Source organism: Lissotriton helveticus, chromosome 8 (assembly GCF_964261635.1).
Source record: "Lissotriton helveticus chromosome 8, aLisHel1.1, whole genome shotgun sequence".
Lineage (NCBI taxonomy): Eukaryota > Metazoa > Chordata > Amphibia > Caudata > Salamandridae > Lissotriton > Lissotriton helveticus.
The window spans coordinates 1,548,162,193-1,548,186,449 of NC_136069.1; the positions used below are offsets into that span (position 1 = coordinate 1,548,162,193).

A 24,257-nucleotide genomic window follows, 5' to 3' on the forward strand; every position below is an offset into this window, starting at 1 on the left:
TTCAAAATGTCAGCATAATCAATTGTGGCCACTAATCGTCCATACTAGATCCTTTTCCTGTACTTGCTCTGCTTCCACTCTTAAAGACACAATCTAATTGTATCCGCCAATTTCAAATTCTTTCACAAGAGCATTTTAACATTTTAATTTTTCTTTTTTATGTATAAATACTTTTTAAAACATTTGTGTACCCCCTGAGTAGGCGTTCCAGACCCCCTGAGAAAAATTAAAGCAGTATTTACACTAATTATTTTGTTCTGGCACAGGAAGTCCCTCCATAGTTTCTCTGGTGCCCATGTACCTGTATCGCTATCAAATATGCCCTGTATTCTTTATCTTAACAAGCACTCTAAAAAGGGCCTAGAAGCTCAAATCAGAATTCTCTGCTCGCCACCATCTGCAACCAACTTTGGCAAAAGTGTGAGCAAGAAAAATAAATTAAGAGATCAGTTTTTCTCTATATATGGCGAACTCGACCCAAAGGTATTAGAGTGGCTTACATAAGCACTAGCTACATTACACAAGGACACATTTGTTATTTGTAGGCACAGGTGTATTAAGTGATTTGCCCAAAATCACAGGATGTTGACCTGAAGCAAAGAATTGAATTTGGTTCCCTAGCAAAAGATGGCAGCTCTGGCTGTTAGGCCACATCATCAGTTAAACCTAATTATGGGAACCACCATCACCATAGATAGTTTGGCAGATGGAAGCTAATGTCAAGTGGCCCTACACACTTAGAGGGGGGTCACATTCCTTGCTTGTCCCAAAATGCTTAAGGTTGGTTTTGTCTCAGAATCATCCAGCCTCCAGCCAAGCTTCACTGCTAGTCAGGAAATGGCCACCAGACCTCGTGAGATTAATGGCCACGAGTGCCTCTACTACAGTGGTGGTTTGGAAGATAGTCGACCAACTGCTAAGCCTGTCCCTTTGCTCTCCACTTAAGACAATAGAGTGCGACGGGCTTCTAATGGCCGGTAGAAGCCCGGAGCTTCAACATTCCAATGTTTGTTCACATCTGTTGCTATGAACAAAGGCCTCACGTAGCCCGGGGGATTTCAATCCCCATGGGCTCCGTGAGGACGTGTTTTTTATTTGTTAGAACATTCTGCCCTCTAGTGGCGGAATTTTCTAATAGCCATATAGCCCTCTGTAACTGGGCTATACCGGCATTAAAGTTCCGCTCCCTTGTTAAAGTTCCTCGCCTTCGGCTTTAGCGGGCCTTTAATCGCTGGTATAGCCCGCTAAGGCATGCGATAAGGCTATACTAGCCTTTGGGCCTGATGTTCCAACACAGAGGTAACAAAAAGTGGTTGCAATTTGCACACTGACTTTTTGCAGCGTGTCTCTGATTTTGCTGTGCCACGCAAGTACTAATAGATCACATGGCAAAAACGCCAGTCATAGATATCCCAGGGCAACCTGCTTAATTAATATTAATGAAGCAGGTTGCTATTTGAGACCCCCTGTAATTGGCTACAAACACAGCGATGGTGGTTGGTGAGGAACAGCAGACCACCATCCCTGTGTTTAATGTCAAACCTGAGGTTTTTTTTTAAAGCTGTCCATGTTCCTTAAAGAAACCGATACTGCTTCAAAACAAAAACACTTGCTGCTTTTTCCTCCTGAGATCTCCCAACAGCATTCACAAAGGGGAAGATTGCCAAAGAGACCTTCCCCTGTGCAAATCTGTACCACTTCCTTTGCAGTGCTGGTAAGTGATCAGTGTTAATATACACCATTTCGAATCGCAATTAGAAGGGGACACCCCTTTCACGCTCCCTTCTATTTGTGATTCAGAATGGATCACAAAACTCCTTTTGTGAGTTGGAAATACTTTTCTGATTCACAAAATGGGTTTAATTAAAGGAATATGCCATTTTGTGGTCACACACCTTGTAATTTTGCAAATCGCAGAGTTTGCATTCGCAGATTGGCTTTGTACATTTGCCCTTAGGTACCATTATATAGATCGGTTGGGGTTCTATGGCCAATCATTCATGGATCTCTGTTCAAGGACCACGTATTGTCTGGAGGATTATACATGTGCAACAACACATATGCATAATATAAGTGGCCTCTTTACCTTTGGTTCCCTTTCAAAGTTAGATCACCATTTACTCCAAATAGAAGGATGTACCTAACAAATTGGGGTATCATAGATCCTTGAGAGAGACAGTCATGCTCCAAGTCGTAGGTGGCATCTGATTCAGGTAGCTCTAAAACAGGAAGTCAAACTGTGCCTAATAAATACCACGATAACATGATGCAAAGGTCAATTGGTCAAACAAGGTAAAAGCGGGGCCCAAATACTGTTAAGCGCTGTATTGTCAAACACCAACGTTGCTTAGTTTTGCTTCCATCTCATGCCTCTTTCTTTCTCTCCCCTACAATACTTGCCTCTTTATCTAACTCTTGCAGGCACATTTTCAGCTTTGCTTTCTCTCTTTGTCACTGTTTTCCTGCCTTTCTTTTACTTTCTGCCTTTCCAGCATTTTTCTCTCTGAGTAAAAGTCTGATGATAAAAAATAACTTACAGTCTGCAGTGAGGGGAGTTGAAATATATTTTTCTCGTGAAATTGATTGGGTATTTCTTCATGAAAAACGGGACCCTCTGGGGAGGTGAATCTGGATTCAGGTTAAGGTAAATGAACAGCTTCTGAATCTTATTAATTATTATCGCCCAATACCAGATGACGTCTTCGCTTTACAATCTCTTAATAGTCTATTGATTGGGGTCTCCGGGCAAATAGTGTTTGGGGGTGATTTTAATTTCATTCAGGATCTGAAAAGGGACACCTCAAATAGGGTAAAAAACAACTGAAAACCAAGATTAAGAAGGTCTTCGGTACACTCCTAGAAGACTTGCAGTTAATAGATGGATGTATGACAGTACAACGCGGTTGTTTTCAACGCGGTACTTTACATCGCAGAGATTACAACGCAAGTCGTTACAACGACTTGCGTTGGAGGGCGCGGATTTAGGAATCTTATAATTTTATATTCCAACACCAGTCCCCGTAACAGTAGGGAAGGTGTTGGAATATAAAATTACAAGATTCCTTATCCCACAGCGCCATCCAGCGCAAGTCGTAGTAACGACTTGCGTTGTAATAGCAGCGTGGTAAAGGTCGTGCGGTGTAAACACCGCGTTGAAAACGACTTTTCCCTAATAGATGCATGGCGATTACTCAACCCGACAGTTCGTGAATTTACTTGTTCTTCACGTCAACATCAGACCGCATCCCAAATCGACTTTTTATTGATTTCACGATCATTAACTCTCAGGGCTGCTAGCATTGGGGTAAATGCTTTTACAGATCATTCGTATGTTCAGATTGGACTCGAAATTGGTGCTTCGAAAAAGAGTGGCGCGAAGTGGCAGATGAACCGTTTGCTCCTTCAAGATCCATTATGGATTGAACAGTTTAGGCTTTGGTTAACTGATTTTTTTATTATTAATGAAGGATCAGCTGATATCTTTTCCATTTGGGGCGCTTTTAAGGCTGCGTCCAATGGGCAGATAATAGCTGCTTTGGCTAGGAAGACTAGGATACGGCTAGATAAAATTACCCGCTTCAGTTGTTATTGGATAACGCCTCTAAATTTGAAGATTCTCGGGACAGTTGGTACAGGCTAGAAAGGCTTTTAGAGACTTCTTAGTCTGAGAAGAGGTAAAGAGCTCCCAGACTTATATGCAGAAGGTCTACGAAGAAAGCCAAATGGTTGGCAAAATGCTAGCTTGGTCAACCAGGGCTCGGCAAGAATCCTCTTCTATTTTAGAAATAATTGATCCTGAAACTAACATTATAGGTAATGATAAAATGGATATTGCACTAATTTTTGCTGCCCATTTTCGTCAAGTATACTCTGTAAAAAATTCCGTTAATTTGGATATGATTTAGGAGTATTTTGATCTACTTTAATTACCAACTATATCCCAGGGTGAAGCCATGCAGCTTCAAAAGGAGATTACAGAGGAGTAATCAAGACCTTGGCGGGAGCAAAAGCCTGTGGTGAGGATGGAATTCCTATCGAATTCTATAAAACCTTCGTGAATGAGCTAACTCCTTTCTTGAAAAAACGATTTGATTATATCAAAACGGGTGGGGGGGGGTATCTTCAGAATTTAAGAGGGCGTCTGTAATTAGCTTCGTAAAAAAAGGTAAACCTCCTAATAATCTTAATTCATTTCGACCAATTAGTTTATTGAATGCTGATTATAAAATCTTGATGAAGATCTGGGCCCAACGTTTTGTCTTTGCAGCAAAGGAAGTTATTCATATTGATCAAACAGGCTTTATAGCGGGTCGTATGATGACAACAAATACTGGTTTTTTGATCCAAGCTTTAGAAATATTTTAACATTAATAAGACACCAGCATGCATCATGAAGGTAGATGCTGAAAAAGCTTTTGTTTTAGTTAACTGGGATACTTTATTTTTTGCACTTTCTAGGTTGTGATTCCGTCTTCAGTGGTTGCTATGCTGCGAAATATTTATCACAGGGCGCAGGCCCAGATAATAGTCAATGGGGCCCAGGCAGATTTAATTGATATAAATCGTGGAACTAGGCAAGGGTGCCCTTTATCACCCTTATTATTCAATTTTTTTATTGAACCACTCGCAATTAAACTTCGAGCCAATAGAAATATTATAGCCCAGATAGATGGAATGTCGAAATTAAAACTTTTCGCTGATGATGCGATTCTGTATTTGTCCCCAGAAACGTCGAATCTGCAGACAACACTGGCAGAATTTCAGGAATTTGAATTAATAGTAGGGCTATAAAATAAATCCAAGTAGAACTGAAATTTTAATATTAAATACTGTGACTGAATTTCTGCCAGTTGATTTGAAACCACAAGCATTAAGATCCGACCCCATACGGTATTTGGGGATTTATGTCTCGGGCCAATATGGTCAGCTAGCTAAACTGAATTATGATGCCACCAGTATAAAGATCCAGAAATTGCTCGATAAATGGACCCATCTTCCTTTAACTTTGATAGGCCGGGTGGCACTTATTGAGATGTCGATTTTAACTCTTTTGATATCTCTTTTTTCTAACATCCCGATTAAGGTGAAGTCAGTTTTTTTAAAGGGCTCGATTCTATGATCAGGTCATTTATTTGGAATAAAAAGCCAGCAAGAGTTAAGTTACCGATTTTACAACTATATATTAAATTTGGTGGTTAGCTCTTCCAAATATGCATTTATATTATGAAACAACATTTTTTGATTACATAGCATGTTTATTATCTAAACAGAAACAGGTCGATCATTTTTTCATTAATAAAATGATTCAAGAAGCTGCAACTCAAGTTCCTACTTTTTTGAAGACCTCCAAACTCCCAAAGAAAACTAGATGGAAGATGCTAGTGGATTTTGCATATCAACTTCGTACTGTTTTTAAGCAAAAGGATTTTTCAGGTTTTTTTCTCCTTAAAATTAAATGAATGTAGGGATTTAGGTTTATATATCCATCCCATCCAGCTGAGAAGATGAAATGCATACAGTTTGGGGATGGTGAATCGGTTTACCATACAAGGCAGGATGATTACTTGGGAAGAAGTGCAGGCTAGAGGTTCTAGTAAGAACAAACCCTCTTTTTTTGAATTTATTATAATTATTAATTGTTTGAAGAGAAATAATCTGATTTTAATACCCCCCGGTCAAATTGCAACTGCGTTGTTTATTTCAAAATTCACCGGAGTGGGTAATTGGTATCGTTTATTAAACTCCCAAGATGAGTCTCCTTTGGTTTTAAAAATGTTGGAGAAAGTTACAACTCAAACTCAATGTGTTTTCTCCTATCAAGAATGGCAAAAGATATCAATTACAGGAAATAAGGTACTGAGGGCTGCTAATTTTAAAAGAATGGCATTTCTTGCTCATTGTATGGGATACTATACCCCAGAAACGTTGAATAAAATCTACCCAGAGGTTGAAAATAGCTGTTTTCGTTGCGGTACCTTATCAGAAGGGGGATGGTGCCATATTTTTTTTTCTTGTCCTAAGTTGATAACATTTTGGGAGAAAATATTTGAATACTTTAGTAGTGCGATTAAAAAAACACACAAACCTATAGTAGAAGCTGTTCTTTTTGGGATAACTAGTAGGGAGGCAATTCTTACGAAAACTGAGAGTCATTTCCTTGCGATTTCAATGTTGTTAGCTCGCTCATTAATTTTACAGAACTGGAGATCACTCAAAATACCTTTGTTCGAAAAATGGCTTATGAAAATGAAACGTAGGAAGCTTTTTGAAGAAGCTTATGCTAAACGCGTGGGGGCAACTACAAAATGTTCTCGGTATTGGAAATATTTTATTGACTTGAATTGATGATGAACGTGTTTATATATGTTTCTCCTATTTTTTTTCCTCTTTTTTTAATGTTGCTTGTGTTGTTTAATGAATCAAAATCTGTATTTCTTAATCCATTTTGGGTTCTTTTATTAACTCTGTTTGACTCCTGATAACTCTGCTCAATAAAAAAATTATAAATAAATAAATAAATAAATAACTTACAGTCCCCAAAAATGAGTGCTGCTGCTCACTGCCAGTATCCACCAGCACAGTTTAGATAATGGGTCGATAAGGACGTAAAGGCTAACAGTGGGCTTTGAATAATAAGAGAGCAGTTCTCAGAGTGCTCTGAAGACCAGCCAAAGAGATGGCAGCATGGTAATATCTAAGAAAAAGCAGGACAGCGATAAATGGTATATTCTGAATTAACAACATTGATAGAAATAGATCCACTCTGTAAAGCACATTTGGAACTCTTGCACTAGAGATGAAGGGGCAGATTTTCTAATTGTTCACCCAAGTCAGGGCAGGAAGCAAAATTGCTGCTCTGTTTTGTGTGAGAGGGAGAAAGTAGAAATGCACTATATGGTGCATTTCAGCTGTTCACCTACAGCTTGTGCACTGCATACTGCCTAGCGCCAATGCAGGCACCCTTACATCATGGTTACATGAAGGATTGTTTTGTGCAGGAAGGGACACCTCCTAGCCAAAAACAATAATTAACAGTGTTTTCATCGTTCAATATGTGCTGCAAAAGGCAGCACACGTGGAAATAGAAAATAAAGATATTTCTCCTTGTTGAGCCTCACTGGGTAAGGCTTAGCATTTTGACGCGCTCCCAGGTTTACAAGTCATTGTAAATCTGAGATTGTGACAAAATTGATGGCTGGATGCATGGCACGTCCATGCTTCATCCACGGAATGCCTATCTGGCGCAAAGTAAAACATGGCAGTGGTATGCAATGCCTTTTGTTACTTTGTATTTACTAAACCACGCATCACAGACAAAAAATCTGAGTAAATCTGCCCTTAAGGATCGGGTATCCCAAAATGGTGAGAAACAAGGAGGGAATTATTAACCTCCGATTAACAAAAGCTCTACACACGCACACACACACACACACACACACAATCATTGGCACAAATTAAAAAATAAATGTAAACAAATGACTTGTAGTTGTAGGTATTCCAGAAGAGCAAGAATAGGATGAGGGTTTAAAATACTTTCAGCATCATTTGAGAGGGGCGTGACAGTAGGACAGCCAGCATTTAGGGAACCAATTTGTTGATGTGACACCAACTGAAATGGCATCTTATTGGCTGCCCAGTTTAGGTTGGGCCATCAAATGCCCTTCCCACCAGTGTCTCACTGTGTGACCCTTCCATGTTTTGCATAGAGGTCTCAGACACCATGGTGCTGGAAATGTACCCCCTCTTTTTACGGGTATATTTCCAGGACCACATGATTTGGGAGTAAGGTGTGCTTAGTAGTTCGTAGTTATGTGGCTGGAAGAAGGCTGGTGTAACAGGGGTAGTGGACTAGAGGACCCAAGGTCAAGAGAGGTAACATCTGTGCAATGAAAAAACTCTCAGGAGGGGAGCTGTTGGTGGACCCCTTGCTAGTGTCCTTTGTTATTAAAGACTTAGGGCCACATGCATGAAGCTATTTTGCATTCACAAACAAGTCGATTCGCAGAATCAGCCTGTTTGCGAATGCAAAAAAGGCTTTTTCCAATTTACCAACCTCTATATTGCGATTTGGTAACTTGTTACTCAATCGCAAAATGGGTTTGCGGTCCGGTATTAGGAAGGGACATGTTTAGGGCGTCCCTTCCTAATACCAAATCACAGCGGTATGTATGAATGTTTTGCGACCAAATGCTGGCCGCAAATCATTCACAGCTTGCCATCAGATTCAATCTGATGGTAACCGATTCGCAAATGGGAAGGGGTCCCATGAGACCCCTTCCCCTTTGTTAATGGTAGCGAAAACGTTTTTTAAGAGCAGGCAGTGGTTTCACATACCACTGCCTGCTCTTAAAAAATGAAAAGAAAACGTTTTTTTTTCTTTTAAATGCAACCAGTTTTCCTATTTAAAAAAATGATTGCTTTATTTAAAAGCAATCACGGACATGGTGGTCTGCTGACCCCAGCAAGCCACCATCCTCTTGATTTTAGCAATTCCTAATGGGTCGCAAATTGTTACCTACCTCATTAATATTAATGAGGTAGGTCAGTTTCCGACCCCCTAGGAATCGCTAAATGAAACTCATAGAGTTGTCAATTATCTAATTGCAATTCGCAGAAAATCGTAATTAGGTAATCGCTATTCCTAATATTGATATATGTGACCCTACGTAACCGCACTATTGATTGGCCATCGAGGCCTTCAACTGGAGCAAGATATATAGAACCATTTCGGAACAATTTAAGGCAAAGCCACATTTTTTTAAACTGAGAAAGATTCTAATGACATTTCTTACATAGTTATTGATGGAGCAGATATTTAGTCTGGCCACTACAACAAAGTCGGTCAGTGCTATCTACGAACATTTATTACACAGTACATTCAGATCTCAGTTGAATTACAGAAAAGTGTTGGTTGAAATTATTACAATAAATGCACAAACTCCGGTGTAAAGAGGAAAAGGTGTCAAAATGGCTTTTCAATTTCTGCCTCACTGACGTGCTTATGTATGCAAAAGCACCACGTACCAAGGCTTTTCAAAGCCCCATTTCCAATTATTAAGGTGGCCGGGGGGGAACTTTGTTTGTTCTTTCCTCTATTCTCTTTTTTCCCATTATTCCCTTTTTTTAATTGGTGTCTCCCCCTCAAATTGTCACTACTATAGTCGTTTCACTCCTCTTTGGCCCTGATTAAAGGTGGTCTGGAAGGGTAGGTTATATTTGTTGCACTTGATCAAATTGGGCTCCTATGGTTCAGAAATTATTGGGTGTTATAAATTACACCTATCCCTAGATTTTGCGGAATAACATAAGGATTTTGGGAGCACATGCATCATTGCTTTTTGCATTTGCAATAGGTCAGATTCTGCTAATCTGCCCCTTTACGACCGCAAATTTTGCATTTGGGATGCATCATCCCAAATGCAAAAATCGCAACTTAAAGAATCACTAAAATTGTGATTACTTTAATTGCGATTGCATCTAAGGAATCGCAAATTGCGATTCCTTAAATGCAATGCATTAAATAAAAATATGATTGCGATTTCGCTATTAGGAATCACAAATTACCATCAAACTAAAGTTGATGGTAATTTACGATGTGTGTGCACAACATGTGTAAAAATTATTAGAATTTCAGGGGTGCAAAAGGGCATCCTTTTGGAACCCATGCACCCTTGAAATTGCATGCGCAATTTGCGAGTTCCTATGGAGTACTCGCAAATTGCGCATGCAATTCCCATTGATTCCTATGGGCCTCTAGGAATCTAGGAATCTAGCCTGTACTTGGGCGTTTTGAGGAAGACGCTATGGGGAGACCGGGGAAGAAATAAATAAGGAGACTGAGGCACAATAACCGCAGCGGAATGAATTTTACCTAGACTGCAGAGAGTCTGGATTTGATACGTTTGGAATCGGGCACTTTGGCAAGAAGGCAACCTTAGGACTATATAAAACCATAGTGTTTGTTTGGAAGACCCAACTCGCCGCCTGAATTGAATGGAATTTATATTATGCATGGTTCGTGGAAACTTGAAAGTGAATTTGGAATTAAGCTGCATAGGATACAGCGTTTATGTGGACAGAATTATCGACGTACTAAATTCATCAGCGAGGATTATTTCTTGAGATACTATAGGCCCTGATGAAGCCATAGGTTAACCCTACCACGGCAAAACGCGTTGGCACAAAGGGATTGGAATGTGGTGGAATTAAAGAAGAGAACAACAAGAGCCCAACCGACTTTTTGCAGATTTTTTCATATATTGAGAACTGAACTTTAAAAGTGCATGTGTGCTGCAAAAATATTCTTATATTTCACATGTGCATTTAATGAGAGGTTTCCCTACATGAAAAAAATGCTTTACAGCTTTTTGAAAAAAATAACCAAAAGGTCAGAAAACTGGTGGATTTCCATTGTCAGAAAATCTTCTGATTTAGTGTTGGGCATATGCATGGAAATCTAAGATTTATAATGCAAGTAAGTAAGTAATACATTTATTTGTTTCAATCAATAAAAATTGTTACAAAAACACAGTTTATCCTTTCAATACCTTGCTTAATATTACTAAAACATCGATACATCATTTCATTTAATTAGTTTCAAATGAATACAAATAAATTATTTAAAAAAACAGGCCATTAAAACTGCGGGTACATATTCCACCTTAAAACAACAGATAGATTTTTTTCCTATAATGTCATGGCCCAATGCATATCTTTCACTTAGTAGGCTTTTGGAGTTGTCGTGCAACTTTTCCTACTCTTGCCAGTTCCATTGGGGTTTCAAGGTTAAAAAGGAGTTCCATTACTTCTATACAATGCAGATACCTTACTTTAAAAAAAGTGGTTTTAATAAAGTATAGCGTGCGTACCTTAGATTTGGACAAATACAGACAACATGGGCCAAAGATTCCTCATGTTGATGGCACAGTCTGCAAGAGGTAACTATTGCAAGGGATTTCCAACATCCATTTATATCTTTTATTGGCAATGCCATGAGTCTGATTAATACATTGATTTGTTCAGTGCACATTTTAGATAGGGCTGGCATCATTTCTAACGTTCATCACCTCCAGAGGCCAAATGGAAATAACTAGTGTTTTGTTCATGGTACCATGAGTGCCTGTTTCCATCTAGAAATTGGTCACAGTGAATTGAGCAGAACACATTCTTCCTTTAACAATGTTCTACACGTAATCCTGAGATTAACATGTCTGGCCAAAGCCCAAAAAGAAACCAGTGTTCCTTGTCCTCTTGGCAAAGTTCCATGCCTCAATCAAAACAATTCACTCTTACAGTTGCTGATATGAGATTGGTGCGAATGTGGTCTATAGTTATCACTAGACTCGGTTAATGGATGAAAGCGTCTGAATAGCGGGCATGCTGTCAGCAAGATCCCATGGTATAAGAGATGATGCATATCATTGAGTAGTCTTTTGCGGTCTCTGAACACAAGTGGATTGCACTAATATCTCAACAGTGGAAATAAATGCTTATTTCTATGGTACACGGTCAAACTGTGTTGCCTTTGCTGCTTTGTTCTAGTAAAACTAAAGTGCACAACAAACTCCATTGTTTTTAACTGGTGGGAATTTAGGGTCATTGAGGAGAACCAATAGCAGGCAGTTCCATACCGTGGGGCTGAGAAGTTGTTGCTAGCCGCAGGTGAGCACTAGTTTGTATTTTGGTGGGGTTGAGGGATGAGGTGGATCCTTTCATGCCCTGTGAACTATAATACGGTATTTTAAATTTGATTCACTCATTGATGGTTAACCAATGAAAGTATTTGCGCTCACCATGAGTGGAATTACATTGGAGTGCGTGTAGCGACGGACACTGCTTTAGGAAATAGCTGGATCCAACACAAAGAAACTTTATGCATCATGTTGCTTATTGCCATAGCAAGGTCGGATGTACACATCGATAAGCAAATGATGTCTTTACAGGAAGTGGCATGGTGGATATTCTGGTGAAGGACTTGAGGTTACAAGAGTCTATCATGCATTCTGTTGAAGAGCTGCACAATGTGCATCTTTTATTCTCTTGTCGCCCTTGCTGAGGGTGAGCTATTGGTAAGATAACCATACATACAGAGGAGCTGTTGGTCCCTGAAGGGCAGCCAGGTTTGAGTCAGGCAGTAGACTGACCTCTACGTAAGCTGAATAAAGACATTTCGAGAAACACTCTTAGTTTTGATAACATGAAAGGTATCCAGACCATTGTTTATTCGATGATGATATTAAGTGGATTACTATGCATGAGCTTTTTAATTTCATTTGAGGTATGTGAAGGAAAAAGAAATAGGCAAATTATGGACAAGGGACTATTAGGTCATATTAAAAATTCCAACATGGCAAACACATTTACAAAGAAACAAGCTTGATATGGTACTTTTCACATGCTGCAGATTGTTAGCACATACAAAAGTTGTACACACACACACACAATGATTGAAACTTGTACTGCTGCTGAACATGCTGTAACTGTTATGAGTTTCTGTGTGTGTGGGCACGTGTGAGGAAGCATACACACTGCTCTGCTTCTGAAAAACTGGTTCTTTGTGTGTAAGGGAAGCTTGCACTGCTATTTCACACCCTGTGTCTGTTCTTTCTTTCTGAGGCAGAAATCCCAGCTGCTGCCTGTGCTTTTACTTTTCTACATGTGAGGGAACATTGTACTGCTGCGGCTTTTCAGTGTTAGGGAATCTTGGACTGCTCCTACCCATGCGATATGTTAGTGAAGCTTGGTAAAACCCTTTCCCTACACAAAAGCCACAACAATTGGCCTTTGCCACGTCGCGGTAAAGATACCTGTTAAAAAGTTACAGTTTTAAGGTGACTGAGACAGATTTAGCTGTAGTGACAATGGAGGGCCGACTGAACCAGATTATATAGGGTCGGCTAAGAATCATCGTAAATGCGCTACTGGCCGATATCTTGATGACTAATCTCAAAAAGTTGCAGGTGTGTAATGTCTCCAAAAAAGTGTTGTCACTCTTTGGGAACAACCAACATCTGTGTGAATAAGGCTGCATCATCCAAATACTAATTGTCAAATTATGGACATGGCCATCCTCCATGCTCCGAAGCGCCAGCAGAGGCTAAGCTCTTAGAGTTGATGGTCAGTTAAAAAAATATAAGGTTTAAACGTTAAGAACCATAAAAAATAAAAAAAATAAAAATATATATATAAGGTTCAAGACAATGAAAGCGATATGCCAAATATATTGATGTTGGAATAAAGTGGAGAGGCCAGCTCCAATCCGCTCTGGAATAAAGAAAGATCACAGATACTCGCAAGCGAGAATGCTCTGGTGTTGTGCGCTACTTAAGGGCTGATGGTAGCACTGATACATTCTAACGAAGAAAAAGAATGTTGTGGTTAAGCGTCATCCTTAGAGATGACAGGACCAGATACAGAATGAAGAGGTTAAACAACAATGTGGATTAGTGTCAAATTTAGCAATGACAGGAACACATATGATGACAAGGGCAAATGACAGGGTTAATGGGATACTCAAGAGATTACAGAAGTTGATACAACAATGAGGTGGAGGAATAAACAATGTGGTTTTGTGTGACATCTGAGAACTAAAATGAACAGATGTGTGCAATGAAGAAATAATACAAATTTGAGGTTTAGTGTGATACATGAGAGCTGAAAGTAGCAGAGAAGGACCACTGGCAGAATAGCAGAAACAGAAATATCTTGTGGTCATAATATCTTATCGAAAATATCGAGAACCAAAATATCGAGAAAGTAAGCACCAACATTTAAGTATAGATTTACTAATAATTTCTCATCTACGTAACTTGAAGATATATATATATATCGTCAAGGCACATATATGTTGAGTTATAGATAGTAAAACTTTGCTTACCTATAGAAACTTACTTTTTTAATGTTTGTGTTCTTGATATTCTTGACATGACATCTTGGTCCACCATATTTCTGTTTTCAATATTCTGTCTAAATACTGAAAAGAAACGCAATGAAGAGGTCAAACATATGTGTGATGAACCACCATACTGAATTGGAAACAAGGGAGGCTCCTCCGTTATGGCGGCAAATGAAAAATAAAATGTCAATAAAAGTAGTTTATTATCATTTTATTTTTCACTAAGTCAGAAGAGTCCACCAAGTCTAGGGAGGGGCGGGGCCATCTTCTGTGTCAGCAGCAGCCATGGAGGAGGAGTGGTATGTTCACTGTAAGTGTGCATGTTGGTTTGGCTTGCCATCTTAGGTCAGGTAGCCGACATGCAGACTCACATTTCTCCAACCCAGCTGTCTTGCCCAGCCGGATGGGAGAAGTGCAATATTAAAACAACAGAAAGCAAGGAAACTGTTGCCACATTCGACGTCTATAAGGACTGGCTATTCTTTTGATCCTGACACTGATGTTGCCTCCTCTGAGACCAGGGGTCGCAACGGCAGTGGCAGGGGTCACTAGGGACAAGCCAGGAGTCGCAGCTGCAACCCCTGGTGACCCGTAAAAGATATGGTAATTGTATAAATTTGTAATTGAGTATCAGTTTGTAATGTATTTATTCTGCAAAAGCTTGATAAAGTGTTTTTGATAATATGAAAATAAAAATGAAAAACTATTTTTGATTAAACAATTTCATTGTTGGATCATTTTAATATGTGCATCTGTCTGCACCAGTGTTTGTATGGAAGTATTAGGACCCTTTCCTAGGGCCTTTTTGAAGTTTTCAGGCAGGTTATCCCTTTATTTTGGTCGACCCCTAGAGGATGTCCATAAGCAATGATCATGATATAGAATGACATGGTTTAATGCAATACTCAATAGATAACAGTATAATAGATAGGTAATGCATGTGAGATAGAGTGGGATGCTTTAGTGCAATAGTTGATATGTGATGACATCGGAGGTAGTCAATGAATACAGGCTAGAATGGCGTGGTAAGTTGCAATCATCTATAGATGACAGTATCAGAGCTTGATAATGCATATAGGACAGAATGACGTGGTTTAGGTTATTAACCAATGGTTGACAGAAGAAGGGGCACCCAAGGAGGAGGTGATCAAATGATGTGGTTCAGTGTGATACGCGTGTGATACTATAATCAAATACATAATGAAGAGGGGCCAGAATGATGGGTGTGTGTGATAGTCAATCAGTGTCGGAAGCGGAGATGGACAATGAAGAAGGACAAGAATAATGTGGATCTGTGTGATACCAGGAGTAGAGATACACAAGAACAAGGGAAAGAACAGTATGCTATAGTTTGAAACTTGAGAAATGATGGGAGCAGAGACACAATGAAGAAGAGGAACATTGTTGTTTAGAGCAGTACTTGACAGATGATAGCGCTGGACATTTACAATGAAGAGGAAGAAGCTACATTGCTTAATACAATACTCAGTGACTGGAGTAAGGATCCACAGTGAAAAGGCTGTTGAGCAATAAACTGATGAGGTGTCAGGGTGAGAGGGAGACAGTGAATGAAGAGGGAAAACTATGTGGGTCTGTAGTACCAAAGAGATCACGGGGCACTTGCACGGTGACAAAGGGAGAACTACTCAATTTAGCGCAATACGTGAGTGATGAAGGAGAAGATAGACAATGTACAGGAGACCCGCCAGGTGGATTGTAGGTTAAAAGCTGAAAATCTAGAAATGTTCAGGATAATCTGAGTGTAAAATGGTTTGATGGGATGCTAAAGAGATAGCAGGAGACAACACATTGTAGAGCAATTTTTGACAGGTGGCCGAAGCAAATACTCAGTGAGGAGGGAAAAGAGCTTTGTAGTTTAGTGTTATACTATTGTGATGACAGGAGCAGTGCTACACTGCAAAGAGCTGCACCAAAATGTGGTTTAGGACAAACCTCCAGTGATTGCACGTGCAAAGGAACACAATGAAGGTCGAACATAATGGAGAGGTGTGGTGCAGCGGCCAGGTCAGCTGACTTTGGAGTACAGGGCTCACGGTTAGATCTCCGGCTCCGACGGCAGCTCAGCTCAGCACCATGTGACTCTGGGCAATAGCTCACTTAATTTCCAAGACTACCCTGATGCAGCGCCCCTATAGAAAATCTGTCTCAACAAAACTACCCAACACCATGATACTCACCACTAATCATATATCACTCACAAGGCCCATAAACTACTGAGACAAATGTTGGGCAGCTGAATCATGTGACCTAATTAATCAGAACTATTCATAAAACTATTTACACATTTATATACAACTGCAGTTTATAATTTCTTACCATGGTTTTTAAGCATATAACATTTTAATTAAGTCACAAAGGTAAATGGATCAACTGATGGTAACTAGACCATGAATAAACAAGACTAGCTTGTCATTTCAAAATCTAATTTATTAGCTTTATTAATCAAAGAAAGAGCATTTTCGTTTTAGTCTTTATTTTATTAGCAAATTAGCAGCTTTTTATTGAGGAAAAGGCATATTAGACTGACATTTCAAAGATTCATCAATTAGCATAAATTAAAGCAAATAATCAGTTTCCCCAACCCAAAGTTCTATTTTCCCTGTCTAAAACTCACTCCATCTAAAAGTAAAGTCATTAAGGCCTACTATCCTTACGTGCGCCAAATGTCCGTCAACACGTCACGCCCTTCAGGAATCGGAAAGCGAGAAGCGCCCTCCTGTCATGGGGCTAGGTTTTTATACCTTTCTAACTAACTAATCTCCACTAAAAGTATACTTTTCTCCGACCATCCAGAGCTCCAATTGGCTGACAAATGTCAGTCCATGTGAGATCATCACCTTTTTTAATCCAAAGTTTAGCTTTTCTAAAACACCATTGTCCTTTTCCTCACACGACCATTAGCTTCCTCGGCAATGCAACATTATTTGTAACAGTTCATTGCTTCCTTAGCTTGGCAGGTCTGCCGCATCCTGTCCTTGATTTTGTCACTTTCAGAGCTCATCTTGCACAGACAATTTCATTTATTTCTCTGATGCATCTCTCTGTGCTCGGCTCTTCACGACAGGATTCCAAACAACCATTTTCAAAACGCTAGGCCTCAAGCCTTAGGCCTCTCTCATAGAGAACTAGTATTCAAAGAAACACAAGACATCGATTAATAAAAGAATTGAGACCCTTCTGTTACCCACCCCCTTTGCTAATTAATATCCCATTAATTTATGTTAACTAGCTGAAAGCACACAAAGCTGCATTTCATATTAACCTTCTTCATTTAGGCCGCAGGTTTCTCCACGAACTTATGCCACATAAAGACGAAAAGACATAACATAAGCACACAAAATAAGCACATGCCATTAATTAAACAGCACTGTCAAAATCAAAAAAGGACTAGCTAAGTTTAAAGGAGAAAGAGACTCAATGAAGTACGTATGTCGGCAAACCAGTCGGTTTGTTCAAGAAGCCCTCACCCACCAACCTAGTTGGTGGCATGCTTCATCATCGGGCCCACCACAGTGACACCGAATGTGTCCCGGGTGTGCTTCAATGCCAGTTTACTGTGGAGCTGGTATATTCGCTGAGTGTGCAGTGTAGTGAGTGAGAAGGTGAAAGTTAAAAAAACATACAGTGGGTCCCAGTACCCGAGGGTAATAAAAATACTTTAATTTACTGGGCCCCTGTTGGTTATTTAAAAAGTGGAATGGAAAATCTGTGTGCATAGTTCTTTTCTGCTGACATACGATCCTTTAATCACACAGATTTTCCATTCCACTTCTCATGAGACGCAAGCTGGTTGAAAGCGGCGATTGTGAGTATTTGACTCTGGTTTGACGAAAGTTCAATTGTAAATAGACTTTTTTAGAAGAGCGTGTTATGATGACATTAAGTTGGGCTGTTCTTGTGTTTGTTTCAGAGCCCACACTTAAAGAAAACGAGCACCTTTGAGGTAGGACTAGGTCCCATTTCCTTTACTTATAAGTGACACAGGAGTGGTCTTCTATCTAGACTGACTCATGCCTGTTTTCTCATTCACAGCTACGTGGTCCTGAAGAGAATTCCCTTGAACTAAGGGTTTTCGAAACGCGTAGACCGTTTTTCATACAGCATTAGGAGTGTTGTTTTGAAATATAAACTGTTAAAAAAATTGAATTGATTTCCTATGCTTTTTTTGTGTAATTATAGTTGTAAATATTTTTTGTAAGAACTGATGTAAATTGATTCTTCGTGTTGTATAATGTGTATGTATGGTTGATTGTTGGAATTGAATGTGAGAAGTCTCGTCGTGAGTAAATGTGGAGTGAAGTAAGCAATGTTTTCAAATATGTGAATTTGTTCTAAATATGTATTGACAAAAAATGAGATTAAAATTATTGATTTATTCTGGACTAAAATATTGGTCTCGATACTTACTGTTTAGATCAGTAGGTTGCGTGGATACTTTAGGCCCTTTTAGTAAATAGGTGGCAATATTGGTGCTCGTTTTGGTTTTTGTTGTTAGTGAGGCTTGTCCTTATTGCTTGTAAGCCCAGACCCAGTTTTGGTTACAGTCCTATCATATATAGCTCTGTGTAATATCGTTCAGCTCCCTGTGTAATATTGCATAGCTTCCTAACGCCTAGCTCTCAGTATAATCGTGGTTTTTAACCTATCATATAGAACTTAGTGTATTAATCTGCAGCTCTCTGCCATATTGTACTTGGTTTGACATCTTTTTCTTTCCTCCTTGCACATAGGAATTTCCTTCCTTGGGACAAAGCACAGCAAATGATATTTGAAAAACAGAAATGGACTGATGTTAACACTGTTGATTACGTGACCTGGATCTCAGGTAATATTTTTTTTAATATCTGGTGTCAAAATAAATTGGGAAAAACCAAAGGTGGTGATGGACGGAGCGTTGACAATACAACCACTCACCCCCAGTCAACTGATCTGGGTTTAATCCATCACCGTTCTTTAGCTCACTCCGCCACCCCAGTTCAGACATGGCCATATGCAAATCAGTCTGACCCTGTGCCTCATGGGAACAGTCCAGCCCGAACTGCCAAGCCATGTCTTCCCTGGACCGGAATCAAGCTTCCCAGGACCGGTTTCTGGCATTACAGCCGTCTTCAGCCGGGCTTGCTTGACTCCAGTGGCAAAATAAATTGCGCAGGACCGTGAGGGTTGCTTTTTGTAGACATTGCCCAAGAAAACAAAATGAGAAGAAGCTTCAACTGAAATATTGTTGCAGTGACATGCAAAGATAATGAAAGTGAGGCCGCTCTGGTGACCTTCAGTCTCACTATTGGTATTTTATTGTATTGTATTGTTTTGTAGTGTACTGCAGCATTTATATAGCTCTTACTACCCCAGTAGTGACCGCTGAAGCGCTCACCTGCATGAGTAGCCTGCTACACCATGTGGGTTGCGTGGTTGGAAGGATGGTGTCTTTAGTTTAATCCTATGTGGGAAGTGTTTCCATGTTGTGCGTGATGACTATCGAGGTGCAGTTATCTTGTTCTGGGATGCAGCATGTAACCATGTGCAGAAGTGTGAGCGACAGATGAGCGGTTTTATATTTTCAGTTTGCTGGTAGATTTTAACAGCTCTGCAGGTCCCTTTACGGTATTGCATATGATATATTCTGCTGCACTGGGGTGTTCAATCTAAAAATTGTTGTCTAGTTGTGGTCCTGAGTGGCATGATTGGACAACGACAAAAGTGGAGAGATTTGTTGGGATGGGATGTTTTATTATCATCCCTTATCTCTGTCTTTGTGAGATGCAAAGAACTGGTCTGATTGTGTAGATATTTGGGACTTGCATTGGTGAACTATATAAAAACTCCTACAAATTCTCCAGTAATGTGTACCAGATCTCTTCAGTTATTCCATGCCTATTCATTTAATGCCTGTTGAACACTGTTGAAGGACAGTCCTAATAGCTGATGTGTCTGTCTTATGTGTATTCAAAAGATGTAGGTTATGCTTTGTTGTTGACCACTGCATACAATGTTATTTTTTATTATTGTGAGTCGTAAGTGTTATACATTGAAGTACATAACTATATAATGCCATGGTGAAACATAGATCAGTACTTCTTAGTTTACCTGCATGTAGCAAAAGCAGTTTGTCGGTTGAGGTGTTTGTAATTTGCGGGTTGTAAGCTGAGGACTGCCCTTGAGGGTGCAACTGTTTTCTGGACTCTGTTGTTGGGATGTGAGTGCTGCAGTTATCCAAAACTTAACCATGTTTTTAACTGTCTTCGGGCGTGTGTATGCTCCTGGGTGCTTCTCATGCCAGTTGGTAGTGAGTTCCAGAGCTTGGTGGCTTGTACTGAGAAAGCAGTGCCTCCTACAAATTTCTTAGGGTAAGTTGGTATGGTGATCAGTGGTGCAAGCCTGGGTTGCAGTGCTCTGTTTGTTTTCTTTGCTTGAACTTAACTTACTGGTAAAGTTGTATTTTTCCTTGGGAGACTCTGTGGACAATGCAGAGTACCTTGAACATTTGACCTTCTAGCAATAGGTATTCAGTGGAATGACTGCAGGACAGGAGTCGTGCATTCTTTTGAATAAAGACAGAGAAGAAGACTTGTGCAACATTTTGGATTTGTTGTATTTTGAGTATAATTAGTGCAGGTGCATAAGTGTATAAGCTGTTGGCGTAGTCAAGCTTGCTGATTATGAGAGTAAGAAAGGCTTGCAGTTTATATTGGTGTGCAATAAATGGGTAGATACATCATAGTGTTTTCATTGTGTAGCAGACATTCTTTGTGATGTTGTTAGCAATGATGTTGTTAGCATGCAGTATAAAGGATAGGTTTGATTCCAAGGTTACTCATAGGTTTCTAACTTCTCTTGATGTTGTTGGAGGGGATTCAAGTTTCCGAGTACATATGTTGTTAGGGTGGTAGTTTTGCCATTGTCTGCAGGTCATAATCTCTTCGCGGCATTGAGCTTTAGATGGTAATTCATTGTCCACGTGTTTATTGCCTGAAGGCAGTCATCGAGTTGTTAACGGCGGAGGTCTGTGGGGCTACCCATTTTTGACAATGATTAGGGTGTCATCTGCATAGTTGTAATTGGTGAGGTTGTATGATTTAATCAGATTTAGGAAGGAGTTTGGTAGATATTGAATAATAGAGGGGATCAGATCATCCCATGAGGAACATCACTGCGGTGTGTGTGAGGAGGTGATGTGAAAGGGGGCAGGAAGACTATACATAGTCTATCTTTTGGATAAAAAGCAATCTATTTTAAAGTAATTTTATAGATTCTGATATAGTGAAATCTTTAAAGTAGCATGTGGTGGTGGAGCGTGTCAAATGCAGCGGATTAATCCAGACATAAGAACGCAGCTGCTCCATGTTTTCCCAGTGTGAGTTTTAAATCATCGCACATGGTTATGATGGCTGACTCTGTGCCTTTGTTTGGTCTGAAACTAGACTGTTGCTCTGACAGCATTCCATAATGGGTGGCAAAGTTAGAGAATTGAGTAAACATTGCTCTACCAAAACTTTTTCCTAAGTAGAGTCCATTTGATATGGACCTGTAGTTTGCTGGGCCAAATGGATCAAGGTTTTTCTTTTTGATGAGTGGTCTGTTGTAGGAGGTTGTGAGCTCAAGTGGGAATTAACTTAGTTCCAGGAACTTGTTGCGTAGGCATCTTGCTACCTCCTCTACAGAGTTTAAGCAAAAGGATATCTTTAAAGATTTTTTGGTGGTGCTGGGTCTGAAGGTGATTCCTATGGTCTGACTACAATGATAATATCAAGGAAAACGTTTGTGACAGGCACTTGGAGGTATGCATTGATTGATGATCGTTGGTCTCTTTCTGTGGTGTTTAGGTCATGTGTAGTTGTGTGTTGTTTGCATTTTCCTTCTGATAATTTTCATTTGTTGTCATTTTTTTTAGATCAATTCAATGGAGATTTTGCCACAGAATTGTTGTGATTGTGATGTTTCTGTGTTTAGGCGCTTCTAATTGTGAAATTATGTTTTTGGCTCGAGAGGACATTTGAAGTGCAATCTTTTAAGGGCAGGGAGCAGTCCTGCCTTTTGGCATACCTTATAGTTGTAAATTATAGGCAGACATTACCCATAGTCACCCAATTCTAGCTGTTGCATGTTTTACAGTTATGCCCCAATAGCTTTAGTTCATCAATATGCGGTAACGGCTAGTGAGAAGGATAGGAGTGAGCCAAGCCACCACAGTCATTCCTTGTTCAATGTTAGGCTTTTTCTGCATGGAGGAACCATAGAAGGACTTCCTAGTCAAGATGTTTTCTTAATGTCTTTCCTCACTGTTTTTCTAAATTGCGTACCTTGGTGCGGCTTATTCATCTGAGTGGGTAACAGGACTACATTGATGGCTGCAGATCTCATCTCTAAGAGGGGACATAAGTAAGGTACACCTCTCTAAGTCAAGTAGTAAAGGTACATTCATACACACATGTACATGCGCACTGGGGATTGAGAGTAATGTGGGTGCAGTGTCACCCTGCCACTAATAACTATAACTACCAATACTATTAACTACATTTATATGCTATTAATACCCTGAGTTCTGTGGATACATATCCAGACTACCTCCAGCCCTCCATCTCTGTTGATTAGGGACATCTAACAGCCTCTCTGCACACTCATGCCAGGCTGCTGCAGAACTGACACTTATAGGGGACGTATTGACTGGCAAGACTCTCTAATCACTCCTAACCAGACTCTGCTTCACACACAAACACTCTTGCTCTCTCTCACAAACACACTCACATTCTCTCACATATAACAAAAATGTGCTACCTCGAAAAGAAATAGCAGAATGTAAAGCCAGGATCTCACCTGGTAACAAGCAATAAAAGGCATGAAAGACACTACTCAAAAAACCAACCTCCACTTTTCACCACAAGAGTTCAGAAGTCCCCAAGTTACCTTGTGTTCAGTACATAGTTGCCTTCAGGAACAAATTAAAAACATTCCTCTTCCTTTCCTATCTCCTAACCTTGTCCCATTCCTAAATATCTGCCTGAATGCTTCAATCTTTCTTTTGGAATGAAACATGTGTCAACTGGTTCAATATAGTCCATACACTTCAACAATTTCAAAAGACGGTACAGATGTCCTAGGTTTTCTTTTTAACCACAGAGGCTGATCAATTATAGTTGACATACCTTTTCCTTTCCATAAAACTGTACAGAAGCTCTCAGTGTATACCCTGGCTACAAAATGTGCACAACAACTAATTTGAATAAAATATGACAATTTCTACATACATCTTTTGGCCTTTAATTACTTTGTTACCATATCAGCGACTTAATGAACTGCTTCCTATTCAAAGATTTGATGAATTTTGTTTTAGACAATTACATGATTTATTAGCTGTGGTGTGAACATGTATTGCATAGAACCAAAGAACCTTTTAACCCCTTAGGTGGCAGGGGGTGTCATAAGGTCATCCACAATAAAGACAGACTATCTCAAACTGCTCTCTACTATATGGAGGTTGGGGCACTTTGTTACTGCTGGTCCCAGTACCCATCACCTTATTGTAGTTGGTACCTTTAGAAGCGTTTGTGCTGCTATTCCTGAACTATTAGTAAAGATAAATGCCCCAAGCATGGTTTGTATGGCTTCTTCGACTAACATTCGATTGAAAATGCCCTGCATGTTTTTGGACCACTTTCGTTGTGTTCTACCTTTCATCAGTGCAATCCTTACCTTCCTGAATGCTCCCAAACACAGACCCGTTCTTTTCTCCAATGAGTCCCTGTCTCCTTTTTAAGTTGGGGATACTCCATGTTAATGTGGGTTAGTAGGATGTATGTCGTTACAACGCATGCTTTTTCCACGCATGCCTTTACAACGCAGGTTTTACAATGCAAGTCGTTACAACGACTTGCGTTGGGGGGCGATGGATAGTGAATAGTTTAATTTACTATTCCAACTCCAGTCCCCGTGGATAGTAGGGAAGGTTTTGGATAGTAAATTAAACTATTCCCTATCCTACAGCGCTCTCCAGTGCAAGTCGTTGTAACGACTTGCATTGTAATTCCTGCGTTGTAAAGGTACTGCGTGAACAAAGTTTTGTTGTAAAGGATGTTTACCGGGTTAGTAGATTGATCTGGATTTGTCACCATTTAAGTCAACATATAATCTACATCTTGGTCGATGTTGCATGTAGTGTGTGCATCTTGACATCATTTCCTGAGATAAATTCACAAATAATTTTCAAGACATAAATTTCACTGATACCTGGGAAAAGTCAACGTATGCACGCGCAGTCAACACACGATTCATGAAACTTGGTTAGATTTGTGCAATAGCTGTAGTTGGTGGACTCTGATGTTTAGACGTATAGTTTAGACCAGTG

The 24,257-nt window shown here is 39.8% G+C and overlaps 1 protein-coding gene across 2 annotated transcripts in view; it reads left to right on the top strand.

The window, feature by feature from the left end:
* The window catches only part of LOC144773497 (P2Y purinoceptor 2-like), a 207,872-nt gene that overhangs the window by 102,176 nt on the left and 81,439 nt on the right, over positions 1–24,257 (top strand). For both annotated transcript variants that reach the window (XM_078658549.1, XM_078658550.1), the window contains exon 2: positions 18,646–18,740. The gene's annotated coding sequence lies outside the window, so the exon portion shown is untranslated. The remainder of the gene's footprint in view (positions 1–18,645; positions 18,741–24,257) is intronic.